This window comes from Bos mutus, chromosome 2 (assembly GCF_027580195.1).
Source record: "Bos mutus isolate GX-2022 chromosome 2, NWIPB_WYAK_1.1, whole genome shotgun sequence".
NCBI lineage: Eukaryota > Metazoa > Chordata > Mammalia > Artiodactyla > Bovidae > Bos > Bos mutus.
Window position 1 is genome coordinate 130,682,329 of NC_091618.1, and position 13,871 is coordinate 130,696,199.

General features: G+C 56.8%; 1 protein-coding gene and 1 long non-coding RNA gene across 2 annotated transcripts in view; both read right to left on the bottom strand.

The window, feature by feature from the left end:
- BIN1 (bridging integrator 1) overlaps nt 1–13,871 on the bottom strand; it is a 56,893-nt gene that overhangs the window by 30,984 nt on the left and 12,038 nt on the right.
- LOC138984698 (uncharacterized) lies at nt 324–8,631 on the bottom strand. The gene is made up of 2 exons (XR_011461967.1): nt 6,196–8,631; nt 324–2,983 (listed from the first exon to the last, which is right to left on the bottom strand). It is a non-coding gene; the product is annotated as an uncharacterized lncRNA (long non-coding RNA).

The window sequence follows — 13,871 nt, forward strand, 5'->3', positions numbered from 1 at the left end:
ATCTGTCCCCACACTCAGAGACCCCAAGGCAGCTCTGTCCAGCCGCCACCAGTGCCCTCGCCTGGGACACACACACATGATCAGAGCCCTCTCCATGCCAAGAGGGGAGCCCTGGCCACAGGCCTGGGGGACACAGAGGTCACACTCAGTGCGTGGGGCCACCCTGCGTGGAGCTCAGCCAGCCACTGCGAGCAGCGGGCGGGCCACCGGGGTTCAGGGGATGCCTGATGGCTGAGCCAGGTATTGGAGAACGGGCAGGAGTCAGGTGAGGAGGGGGCCTGGAGGCAGTCAGGCTTCCCAATCCCTGCCTGAGGCTACAGAGATCTGTGGTGGGGGCGGGGGCGGGGGCAGCAGACACCCCTATGTCACACTAATCTCGCATGTCTCCCTTGTAATAAACAAAGGGACAATGTGACAATGTGACAGAGGACAGGTCACAGCCCCACCACACCAAGGTGGGAGTTGCTCAGCCCAAGCCCAGCGCAGTCCGGGAAGCTTTATCGGTGGCCCTGCTCCTCTCATCACATCCTCAGTGCAGCCACGGACAAGAGGGGCTGAAAATCTCGGTAGGACCAATCCCCAGCAGGGCCAAGTGAAGGAAGCTGTTGGCAGAATGAGCCTCCTCCTGACAGCATCTGCAGGTCGGCCTGTCAGAGCCTGGGCTGTGACTCAGGCGGGGCAGGAGGCCCGCAGGACACGGCTGAGCACCTCTGAGTACCAGGGCTCAGGGACAGCTTCCTGCCTGCCCCTCCCCAGCCTCTCACAGCCCAGAGGCCTCGGTTGAGGGGTCTTCCCAGGCCCGCTCCTCTGCTCCTGGCCAGCCAGTGAGCCAGGGGACAGGCCACCCATGGTGACAGCCTCCACACAGCTGGGCCGCACACCCGGCCACCAAACCCAGAAAGGGTGCCCAGGGCCAGTGTCCTTCGAAACAGGAGCAAGTTATCACTCACTGCTGACCCAGCATAGCACTTTACAGGCCCCACACACTCCTCCTCCCAGCTACGGTCTCTACCTTCGTGGGACAGACGGCAGGCAAATCAGGCCACCTAGGGCCTCACACTCAGAAGCAGGCAAAGGGCTTCTCCCAAGCTCCAGACTGGAAGAAGGGCACCCAAACTGGAGGTGGGGGGGCACCCAGCAGACCTGGCCCTCTCCACGCCACCCCAGCTGGGCCAGCAAGGGCAGGGGAGCACGCCCACAGGCCCTTACCCCTAGGCTGACCCCAGGAGCCCTCTGGGACCCCTCTTTCTCCCCAGAGCGTGGCCAGCCCTGTGTGGGAACACATGCCCACATCTGAGCATGTGGCACAAAGTAAGAATAAGCACTTTCTAGAAGCCAAGGTTGGGGAGAAGAGCGGAGCCCGGAGGCCCAGGAGGGAAACCCCGGACAGGAAAAGCTCTTCTAGCAACCAGCAGAGATGAAGGACCACCCCCATCCAGAGCATCCCCAGCACCCCCATCCACCCTCTCTCTCACACACGCACAGACAGGTCCCCGGCACCCACCACCCAGCGGCCGAGACCCCAGGGGGCCTTCACCTTCCTCATCATCTCCCAGCACCCCAAGGTCACGGCCTCAGTGGAGGTTGGTCGCAGAACGAGCTGCGCCGGGTGGCTGGGCGTCACTATCGTACTTCCTCCTCCCCTGCCGACACCAGAGCCTGCGGTCGGGACCACAGCAACAGGATGCACGCCCTCACAGAGGCTCCCAGGTGGGCAGGGGCACACAGACACACAGGCCGTCTGGGTGACGGGTGGGCAGGTGGAAGGCTCGCCTTTCCCACGGGTCACACAGCTGGGATCCCTGTGAAGGGAGACACCTCAAGAGGCAAGAGGGGCCATCCGAATTGGACCAAAGGCCACCTGGTGACCGGAGCTGTCCCCTCCTGGTAGACATGCCAGGGTAGGGCACTCCGCCCCTACTGCCCACAGCCTCAGGGTCTCTGGCTCACTCCCTGACATCTGAGGGGTCCCCCTGTCTCCTGCCCACCGGCTCAACCCTCCCGCCCACACACAGTATCAGCCATGCCCCAGAGCTATGCTCGCAGCTGGCCTCACAGTCCTCCTGCCCAGATGGTGCCCAAGGCACCTGGCCCCCATGATGGACACTCGGTCCCACACTCCTCCCAGCTTCCCAATAACCCAGGAGCCAAGTGGGCAGGGCCTCAGCAGAGCCAGGAGAGAGTGGGGAGGGGTAAGCCCCAGCCCACCAGGCACTGCCACATTGCATAGGCCCCCTCCCCAACTTCTAGTCTGAAATATAAACCCTATAAACCGCAAAAGAAGTTGAAAGAATAGTACGATAGACTGCCATCTGTCCTTCCCTCAACTCACCAATTGTCACCATGAGGCCACCTTTCCTTTCTCTCTTTCTCTCTATTTAAATAGTTTGGTTCGTTTGTTCATATGTTAGCCCAACCCCTGGAAAGGAGCTGCAGACATCACGACCCTTTAACCCAGTCCTTCACCCCTAACTACTTTGGCACATTTCCAAAGAATAAGAATATTCTCCTAAACCCCCGTAATACCAGAGAACAGCCAGTGTTCACTCTTAACTTATTACTATTATCCAGCACATGTCCATGTGCAAACATGCCTAGTTGTCCCCTGCATCTCCCTTATGTTTGGGTTATTTGCTTTTTGATCTGGGATCCAAATGTGGTTCACACACTGTTTTTTTAATTGAAATATAGTTGATTCAATCCTAAAGGAAATCAATCCTGAATTTTCATTTGAAAGACTGATGCTGAAGCTGTAGCTCCAATACTTTGGCCACCTGATGCGAAGAGCCGACTCATTAGAAAAGACTCTGATGATGGGAGAGATTGAGGGCAGGAGGAGAAGGAAACGACAGAGGACGAGATGGTTGGATGGCATCACTGATTCAATGCACATGAGTTGAGTAAGCTCCGGGAGATGGTGAAGGACAGGAGCCTGGCGTGCCGCAGTCCATGGGGTTGCAAAGAGTTGGACACGACTGAGCTACTGAACAACACAAATAGTTGATTTACAATGTTGAGTTAGTTTCTGCTGTACAGTAAAGTGATTCAGTTATACATATATATATGATTCAGTATATATATATATGGAGAAGGCAATGGCACCCCACTCCAGTACTCTTGCCTGGAAAATCCCATGGACGGAGGAGCCTGGTAGGCTGCAGTCCATGGGGTCGCTAGGAGTCGGACACGACTGTTTAACTTTCAAGTAGACAACCTGAGCGACTTCACTTTCACTTTTCACTTTCATGCATTGGAGAAGGAAATGGCAAGCCACTCCAGTGTTCTTGCCTGGAGAATCCCAGGGACAGGGGAGCCTGGTGGGCTGCCGTCTCTGGGGTCACACAGAGTCGGACACAACTGAAGCGACTTAGCAGTATATATATATATATGATTCGGTATATATATGTATATGATTCAGTATATATATATACACATATGTTTCGGTATATATATACATGATTCAGTATATATATATACACATACACGCACACACACACATTCCTTTTCATACTCTTTTCCATTCTGGTTTATCATGACATATTGTGTAGAGTTCCTTGTGCTATTCGTGCATGCATGCATGCTCAGTCTCTTCAGTCGCGTCTGCCTCTGTGAGACCCCATGGACTGTACCCCACCAGGCTCCTCCATCCCTGGGATTCTCCAGGCAAGAGTACTGGACTGAGTTGCCACGTCCTTCTCCAGGCAATCATCCCAACCCAGGGATAAACCTGCATCTTTTGTGGCTCCTCCATTCCAGGCAGATTCTTTACCCACTGAGGGATGGCCCTCCGCTATACAGTAGGATCTTATTGTTTACTTATTCTATATATAATAGCTGGCCTGCTAACCCCGAGCTCCCGGTGGATCGCCCCCTCATGCCCCTCAGCCTCGGAGCCACGAGTTCGTTCTCTGAGTCTGTTTCTGTCTCACAGGTGGGTTCGTTTGTGTCGTATTTCACATCCCATACGGGTGATGTCACGTGGTATCTAGCTTTCTCTTTCTGACTTACTTCACTTAGCATACACACTGCATTGGGTTGTGTGTCTCCCGTCTCCTCTAATCCAGAACATTTCCCCACACCTATTCACTGTGCATATTTGTTTCTCTTTCATGGTGTTGACACTTTTTTATTGGACCATAGTTGATTTACAATGTTGTGTTAGTTTCAGGTTGTAAGATATATATATATATATTCTTGCTCAGATTCTTTTCCCTTATAGGTTATTACAAAATATTGAGTATCGGACCCTGTGCCAAACAGACATTTTCTTTAAGCATGCAAACCAGTCCCGTGGAGCATGACCTACACTCTAGGTTCATCTGCTCACTTCCTCGTGATTGAGTCCAGATTAAACATTGTTTTGGCAAGCATACTTCAGAGGCAACGTGTCCTTCAACAGCAACACCTCGGGGCGTCTCCTGCTTCCGGTGCTGAGCTTGACCACATGCACAGGTTGGGCAGTGTTTGCCAGACCTCTGGTGTGACTAAGGTGACTTTTCTCTAGGTAACTAACCAGTCATCTGAGGGTCGATATATCATCCCTGCATAAATGTTTACAGCCCATAACTTTTTACCTGATGCCTTTATGTCCATTTAATACTCTACCACTCAAAGTGGGGTCCATGAACCAACAGCATCACAGCCCTTTGGTAATCTGGTAGAAATGCAGAATTTCAGGCTCTGCCCTGGAACTGCTGGATTTGACAATGCATTTTGACAAGACCCCTTATACCCTATGTGCAAATGAAAGTCTGAGAGGCTCTGCATCTCTCATCTTTGCCGGGACTAACTGTTACCGAGGGCTTCTACCCTCCTCCGTATTACCTGGTGTTCTATACAGGTCATGTCTTTACAGGGACATCATTACGGACTCTCGCCTCCATTTTGCATTCAATGTTTTATAGTCTATTACTATCATTATTCTTTTTGATGTTCAAACTGTCCTAAATTTGGCCAGTGGGAGCCTGAGGACGTGTCTCCACTAGTCTTTGGGCATGTCCTTGTTTCCTGACACTGCGAGATGCTCCAGGCTCAGGGGGGTGTGTAGGGGGTATTGTAGGCCCTGGGCCTACAATCAGCCATTTCTCAAAGAAGCCCGGGTTCCCTTTAAGGAGAGGTGTGTTCACTGCTTCTGGGTGTCCTATTCCTGGTCCTTTCTTGCCAATTTCATGCCTGGCCTCCTCTAAGTATTCTCACCCCTACTTTAGAGATGAGAAAAGGAAGGAATTTGGCCACAGCTCGACCCCAGGAGAGTCTGGTAGCTTTGTGGTTGCCGAGCAAGTGCAGCTCAGATCTCATCTGCTGTGGCAAGGGGGCTGGACTCAGGGCCCTAGCAGCTGCCCTCTGGGTCCGTCACTGTGTCATGGTTGAGGCCACACCGCCCGCTGACTGACCCCTGGGGATGCAGAGGTGCCTCTGGCCCAGGCGGCTGGCCTGGCTGACCCGTTCTGGGCACTAAGCTGCAGTCTGGGTCCCTGGGCCTCTTCCTCCAGCAGGCCTTGGCACCCCTATTTTGAGTGAAGAGACTGTGGACAGGCCAGGACTGGACCCAGGGCTCCTGACTCCAGGGTCCTTTTCACTGAATGCCACTCTTGGGGTACGGCTCTTGCCTGCAGCCTGGCTAGTGACTGCACCAGGGGGCAGCTTCATCTTGTCATCCAGCAAGGAAAACTCTGCCTCTCCCTCTGAGGGCCCGTGAGCTCACTCACACGGACATGTTGGACATCTCTGCCACCAGAGCCACAGTATTTAGGCCTGAGACTGGTTATCTGCTGGCCAGGGTGACACAGTTCACAGCTTGGGAGCTGTCGCTGTGCCCTGGCGTTGAGAGGGTATCAGGCAGAGAGGGGCTAGATTGAGGGGCCTGGCCTCCCTGGCCCAGTTGTGAACGACAGTGGGGAGAAGCAGCTCAGGCTTCTTCTGCCCGGGAGCAGAGCCCAGAACACACGACTTCCAGAAGGCACAGCAAGAGGCCTGGCCGATAAGACTCCTCAGCCCTCCTGCGGTGCCAGACTCAGCCTGTCGACTTCCCAAAAGGGCAATGACTTTTTAAGAAAGATAAATGTTAAAATGCTGGCCTTGGGCAAAAGGCAGGAACAGCATTCCACCCCCAGGAGGCAAGAATGTGCCCCCACGTAGGCCCCCCAAGTGGGCCTGTCTGCACCCTCACGTGTCCATACTCTGGTGCTCACCGACCTGTCTGCACAGACACACACATGCTCCCTGACACGGCTCCTGCCCACGACCCTTCGGTCGATTCCAGGCACAGTGGGAAGGTGGCAGGAACCATCCAGAAGCCACAGAGCCAGGCGAGAAGCTGAGTGGAGGCCAGGAGACAGTGTGGAAGAAGAATCCAGAATGCAGAAGGGAGCTGGAGAGAAAACCAGAGAAAGAGAAAGCAACAGGCTCCCAGGGGAACCAGCCGGGCTCCTGGCTCGGAAAGGGCCGGCTCTGGGCAAGAGCATCTCAGAGGAGACGGGGACCTTCTGACTCAGATCCCTCTTCCTAATCCAGTACACACACAAAGCTGTCCCCAAGAGAGAGACGCCTCCCCTGATTCCTCTGCACCCCCATCCTTGGACCTCCGTCTTCCCAGGCTGGTGGCTAGAAGGTGGTGACCATCATCCCGCCTTCCCCTTGGGGAAGTGCTCTGAGCTCAGCTCACACTCTTGAGGGGACCCCTCACCATGGGATGTCACCTCTCAGCCAGGGAAAGCTCCCCTTGGATTGCAGCTGCTCCTCCTTCAAAGCTCCACAAAAAAATCACATTGCAAGGCACAACCCCAGGGAGCTTGCACCAAGGATTCACCTTGAGGGGGCTCAGCACCCTTGACACTCCCTTACAGGTGGGCTCATACCACCAGGACATCCAAAGGTTTGACTTTGGGTGCTATTTTACAGATGAAAAAACAGGTTCAGAGGGATCGCTCAGCTAAAGAGCGGCAGAACAAGGACCCCAGGCGGGATGGATTTCTACGCCCAGACCCGACTGATGATTCTTTTTTTCTGCCAGGGGCTGCAGCTCGCAGTTTGTGCTTTCTTAGTTCCCTAACCGGGGATCAAACCCAGGCCCTCAGAGCAGTGACAGTCCTAACCACGGGAGTGCCAGGGAATTCCCTCAACTTTTGATTCTTAAACGGGGATGACAGGCAGCATGTCTGCCCACTCCAAAAATTCCTGCCCCACCTGCGTTCCAAAGATTTAACTGGTGAAGAAACCACTTTTGTGCCATAAGCAACAAAGACCGTGTATTAGAATGCAAAGTGTGCAAGGATTTTTGCAATGAAATATAAAACTAAAAACAATCTTTCCAAGTCTCATCCACCCTGAATCTCCAAGGCCTCACCCCACAGTAATCTTTTTTTTTTTTTTTTCACAAGTCCTCGTGTTCTGGAAGTCACTGTCCCCTGACACCAGTCCACAGAGATTCATCATCCTTTCCCGTGGGCCCCTGGTTAAGAACGGCTGACCTACTGAGGAAGCCAAAGGGCCTTTCTTGGGAGACTGTCACTCTAAAATTATCTCCTTCCTCTTTTAATGATTTTCCCTTTCCTTTTGAAATACTGGTGAGAGTAAACAGTGATGTTTGGTTTCCTTTTTTACGTCCTTAACTAGTACGTAAAGACCTGGCTGCCACGTACGTCTGTCCCGCAACAATGCCTTGAAATACAACTGCTTGGTCAAAAGCAGCCTCTCCCAGCCTCCCAGCCAGGCCCCTGGGAAAGGTAGGGACTGGGTTCAGGGGGTGCTGGGGGGTCTCCTCCTGCACACCCACTGCCAGGTGGAAGGGAAGGGCTCTGACCCCAGGTAAGAAGTTTCCAGATGATTCCAGCTGGGAAACCCTGCCCTCCTCTCCTTTCTCCCCTCTCCCCCTCCCAGGAAGCCTGACATTCCAGCCTGTTCAGCAGATAAGCTAGTGGGCAGCAGCCAGAGCAGGGCCACCCAGACCCCAGAGGAAGCTAGGGTGGGCTGCAGGGGGTGGGGGAGGCTGGAACGGCCGAGAACAGAGGCAGGGGAGCAGAGGGGCAGGGGCCAAAGTTGGGAAGGGATTGGGAGTTCCGGGAGGGGGCTGGGCTGGGCCAGTGAGGTGAGGTGGCACCCACAAAACAGAAGTAGTCGCTAATCCACAGGCATCCCAAGAGGCTGCCAAGCATTTTCTAAGAGAGGGAGGTGTTCAGATGAGGAAACTTGAGGCCTACCATCCCCGGTCCCAGGGTAAGTAAACAGGATCTAGAATCTGAACACGGCCATCGGTTCCCAAACCCAATGGCGCAAAAGGAGCCCCTTTCCATGCGTGGGAGCCTGGGGAGGGGGGATCAGGCCAAAAGGGGTGCCCTAGAGCCCCAAGGGGGTGCAGGAGAGGGCCCAGGCTTGGTTGTGACTGGCTTCCTCCCCTCAGGGACCACCCATCAGGCTGAGTTCATTCCTAGATGTCAACAGACCCAGAACCTCCAGGAGAGGCCTCCATGAGGATAGGAGGGCTTCTGGAAGGGCCAGGGCCACCCAGAGCAGAAAGCCACCTCCTTCAGCATTCAGGCACCACCCTGCCGTCCAGACCCCACCCTTCCAGCCGTCGCCCCACCTGACCCACACTCCAGGGGGACAAAGGAACTTTTCACCAACCTCTCGGGATGGGCCCAGGCTGCCCCCTCCTCACTGCCCCCTCACCCCCCACCATCCCCACAGTTTTGGCCTTCACAGGGAAGGGGAAGTGGAGTCCCCACCCCTGGGCTCTGGGACCTGCCCCTAGGCAGCGAGGGCTGGGACTGGAGCTGAGGCTTCGTGGTCTGCGACACCCTCCCCCAGCTGCCCGGCTGTGCTCTACAGTGAGCAGAGCAAGGTCTCTGCCCTGGAGGGGTCAGTGCTCCAACGGAGGCATGTCCAGTGGCAACCGAACAAAAACACCGCAGGGCACAGAAAGGGTGGGGCTCAGGAAAGTGGCCTCTGTGACCCGATGAAGGAGAGAGCATGCCAGGCAGGGGGCACAGCATGTGCAAAGGCCCTGGGGTGGGAAGAGCAAGGCTAGAACGTGAAAGAGGACAGGAGGGTGGGCGGAGGAGGAAGATGCCCAGGAACACAGGAGTTGAGGCCTTTGCACAATTCCTCAAGCAATCCCCTCTACAACCTCACAAAGGAAGTACTACCATTACCCCACTTTGCAGATGTGGAAACTGAGGCACTGCCTTAAAAACTCCACAGGGTCACACAGCCAGTGAGCCTGGCTCCAGAGGCTGTAACCACTGTATGAACTGCCTTGGCAGCCAGGGCAGGGCCATGGGGCTTTGAGACTCCAGCGGGGAGGAGGAAGTCTGGAGAGCTGTGCTCTGACTCACAGTTTTAAAGTCCCAGGCTGCCATGTGCAGACAGACTACAGAGCAGGTTGGAGCACGGAGCCCACTTAGGTGACTGTGATGACCCAGGTGAGGCAATAATGGCTTATGGCCGGGACAGGACATGGTGAGGAAGGGTCAAGGATAGGCTGACAGGGAGAAAAGTGAGGGGGACAGCGGGTGTGAGCAACAAGAGGAAAGGAACCTGAGCCACCCGAGTTGGGAACACCTGGGGGTCACTGTGAGCTGGATGTCCCCAGAGACGCTGGGAAGGGAGGTGGGGACAGGCAGCCAAGGCAGGCCCACCATGGGCTCCTGAGGATCCCCTCCTCACCCACTACCCCCTCAGTGGCTCCCACCCCTGGCAACCAGCTCCATATCTGGTCTGGACAGTGAGTAAGAGAAAGGAAGGAAAGGAGGGCCCTCTGGACCCTTTCTGATGGGGAGAGTCGAAGGGGGGCCGGGAGACATAAGGAGCAGGTCCAGGCTGTGTACACCTGGGCAAGGAGTTTCATCTTTCAGAGCCCTGAGTCCCATTAGTAAAACTGAGCCAAGACCTCTCCCTCAGGAAGTGTGAGGATGAACTCGGGCTGTGTAGGTTAGAGGGCCTAGCACAGAGCGGGGGCTAGCCTCCCCCCACCCCCCGCCCCCCGCCACCTCTTGACCCCTGATGACCTAGGACTGTGCCCACCCAAGCCAGTACGCTCTCCCTAACCCCCGTCCCTCCCCAGCCCAGCCCACACATGCCTTTCCGCGCTGGTGCCTGGTGCCCCGAGCTCCCCATGACTCATCCAGGCTTACATGGGAGACAACTCGCCCCACCGCGCCCCACCTCCCGCTTCTGGCCCCACCTCCCTCAGCAGACTCCCCCTCTGGCTCTGCAGGGCCCTGCCAGCAGCCCCACCACCATGACCCTGCTCCTGAGCCCAAACAGCTGCTGGAAGTTCTGGCCTCTGATGCCCTGCAGCAGCCACCACACGCGGCCCTAGGGCACCCTGATCCCTAACCTCCCACACTGAGCCCGGGACACAGCCCACACTACAGAAGGGCCAGGAGGGCTCCCAGCCAGGGCACCCCGGATAGGAGTTCCACAAGCCCACCCGCTGGCCGCTTGAGGAGGGGCTGGATGGGGCTGTTTGAGGACACCGCAGCCCTGCCCTCGGCCCAGCCCTCCAGGCCACCTGTTGAGAGATGTCAGCACCACGCCCCCCCCCAGAGCCACTGCCTGCCCACCTGTCCCCTCCATGCAAGTGTGGGTGCTATTCTCAGCCCCAGGCAGGCGCCAGGACGCCGGCCATCAGCAGAGGGGTGGAATCTGCCCCTCTAGCCCGGCCACCTCCCACCAGCCCCTCATCAGCTGCTTCCTGGGCTGGGTGAGGGGACAGCCCTTGTGGAGCAGCAGCAAAGCAGGAGCCCACCCCCAGCTCAACAGAGCATGGAGCCAGAGCCTGGGGAGGGGAGGTGAAGGTCCTGCCTCCACGCACCAGCCTGGGGCCAAGTCTGACCCAGGAGGGACCACGGGCACCCCCACAATAGTCATTAAGAAATTTCTTCCCCACTGATGCCAGGCCAAGTCACCTCCTTCCTGCCACCTCCTCCAGGCAGCCTTTCCTGATCTCACCTCAGGCACATGAACGCACTCAGGCCTCTAAATGTCCTCAGCCCTTTGCCTATGTCTGTTCAACCTAATGTGGAACCAGGCTATTCCTTCATTTTACCACTCGGAATCGTCCATAGCCACATCTGTGAACCTGGAATGTTCACAAGTACCTAAAGGACATAAGCCGTGGTGTTTTTTTCCCCAACACAGTATTGCTATTATTTTGCTTATTATTGTTATTTGTGTCATTCACAGGAGCTGATGCCCAGAGTCAGCTTTAAATAGTTCCACCCAGTCCTGCCAAGCAAAAGCGCAGTCACACACCCCACCCACGACACTGCAGTGGGGAGGGCCACCACCCCTCCCCACCCTCGGTCCCGTGGTCACTCCCAGGCCCTTGGCTGCCCAGGGGGTGGCCCCAGTGGCTCCCCTATCTCTGCCCCTGGGCTGATTCCAAGTCCCCAGCACCTGTGAGGACCCTCCACTTCGCAGATGTGGTGGATCAAAGGGTGGGGACTCACTGGTTCTCACTGGTTCCGAACAGGGTGGTCCTCTCCCAGTCCAGGGCCAATCCCACTGCTTTCCCCTGGTTGAGGGTGGGGGAGCTGGAGGAAGGCTGGGAGGGGGCTGGTAGGGAGCACAGACCAAGCAACGGTGATGAGCATGAGAAACAAGAGCGGCCAAGAAGGGACGGGAAGCTGGGCGGTGCCCCTGCCCCTGGCAGATGCAGTGACTGTTCAGGGCACCAGGAGGGCTTTTCCAGGCTCTCTCCTGCTAAGCCTGCACCACTGTTCTTGGGCTGGGGGGGAGCAGAGAAACATGGTGGGCAAAGCGAGGCCTGAGGGGAAGACCCTGGTCCTCCCAGCCCAGCAGACGCAGGAAATCAGCACACAGTGGACAGGAGCTGGGGTCTTCCCTCCTAGCCTAGAGACCACAAGGGATGATGAGGGGGCTGCCAGAAGCCTGGGCAGTCACCACTCAGGGTCCCATCTCTACCCTCAAAGTGGAGAGGTGAGGATCAGCTGGACGCAAAGGGCCCCTGCATCTCTGACTTATCAGGACACAGGCCGAGCATCAGCCCTGGAGTCTATCTTGCAGTCTAGAGAGGTCCTTGGGGTAAGACCACATCCCTCCCTAAGAGGAGGTGAGGCAGCGTGGACGGGGAGGGGTAGCAGAGGCCAGCCCCATGCCCCACACACACACCCACCAGAGAGCACTGGCCCCCAAAATCACAGCAAACACCAGCTCACCCCCTGGGCCCACTGCTGACCTGGCCCTTTCTTCCCCCAGGGCCCTGTTTCCCAAAAGAAACGCAGTTCAACAGTAAGGGGAAGCTAAGCTGCCAGAGTCACCAATTCTAAAAAAAAAGACAAAATCACAGGGAAGTGCCAAAGAACAGAAAAGAGTGGAGCAGGGCATGGCTTGGGGTGAACATCCAGGGCTAGATCCCTAGCCAGCCCATGGTATGACTCTGGACACTTGCGGAGCATCTGAAAGCTGGAAGGGACTCCTGCTACCTACAAGGAACTCGGGTCTGGTGCAGGGAGGTGCTGAGCATGAGGGGAAGGGGTCCAGGTGACACCTGGCCCCTGCCAGGCCCCCTCTGGCCCTCCCTCTCTCTTCTTCCCCCACGGCCTCACCATCTGGATCCCAAGCTGAGCCAGCACACCTCCGCCACTGCTGGGCCCAGGCTGGTCCAGACTCGGGTGAGAAGGTCCAGCAGGACCCGCAAGCAGAACGCCCCACGCCCGCTAAGGCGCCTTACACCCCCACCCCAAACTCCAGTGTTCTACGGCGTGAAATGGAGGCACGTGGCCCCCATTAAACCCTCACACACAAGAGCACCGAGGCTCAGAGCAGACACGTAACTTGCCCAAGGTCAAGGCCTCGGGAGGAGCAGACCTGGGACCTGAACGTGGGTTTTCCACTCGCCACACTATGCGAGGTACTCTGCTAAGGCTTTCCCAGCCCTGGGGCACAGAAGCCCCTCACCCCAACTGACTCTGCGCTAAGGGCCTACTATGCGCACTTAGGTGCAGGGTCACAGACTCCACCGTCCAAGGCTTGGGCCTAGCAGGGGGCACTGTCACCCCGTTTTATGGAGGAGCAAATCGAAACGAGGAGGTCAAGTAAGTGACCCAAGTCCCCAGCAGAGGGGAGGGGAGGGGATCAGAAGTGATGTGCGCTGAGAGCCGCCCCACACCCAGGCCCCCACCAACCACCAGGCTCCGAAGAGCCCTGCGCTGGCTGCAGGCTGTGGGGAGGCCTCCCCTGGTCTCTCAGCGCACGCAGCAGGACAGGGTGACCTGAGAGTGCAGTGACTCAAGTCAGGACGCAGGCACCGGCTTCTGGCCCGCTGCTGACCACGGGCTTCCCACGGAGCTGACTCAGCTCTCCCGCAGGCCAGGCAGCCCAGCACCCACACCTCGGGGCAGCGTCCCTGCTGTGGCACCAGGCTGGCCCCCAGCTGGCCCACCAGATCCAGGGCAGCACCACGCGCAGCCCACTGGAAGGGCCCTGACCCCTCTCAGCAGTGGCCCGCTCCAGGCCCACGGTCCACTCCATCAGGAGGCCTGGGCTGGTAAACTTGGGAAGACAGTGACATTCCAGCTCAGCCAGGCCCACTTCCAGAGCAGACTGCTGCACAGAGCCCACGGTGGAGATACACACACACACACACACACACACACACTCAAACACACTCACACACACTCACACACACACACACTCACATACACACCCTCACACACACACACACACACACACACACCCACACACACACACACACACTCACACACTCACACTCACACACACTCACACACACACACCTCACACACACACACACACACACACTCACACACACACACACTCACACACACACACTCACATACACACCCTCACACACACACACACACACACACCCTCCTGGCTTAAGCTGTATT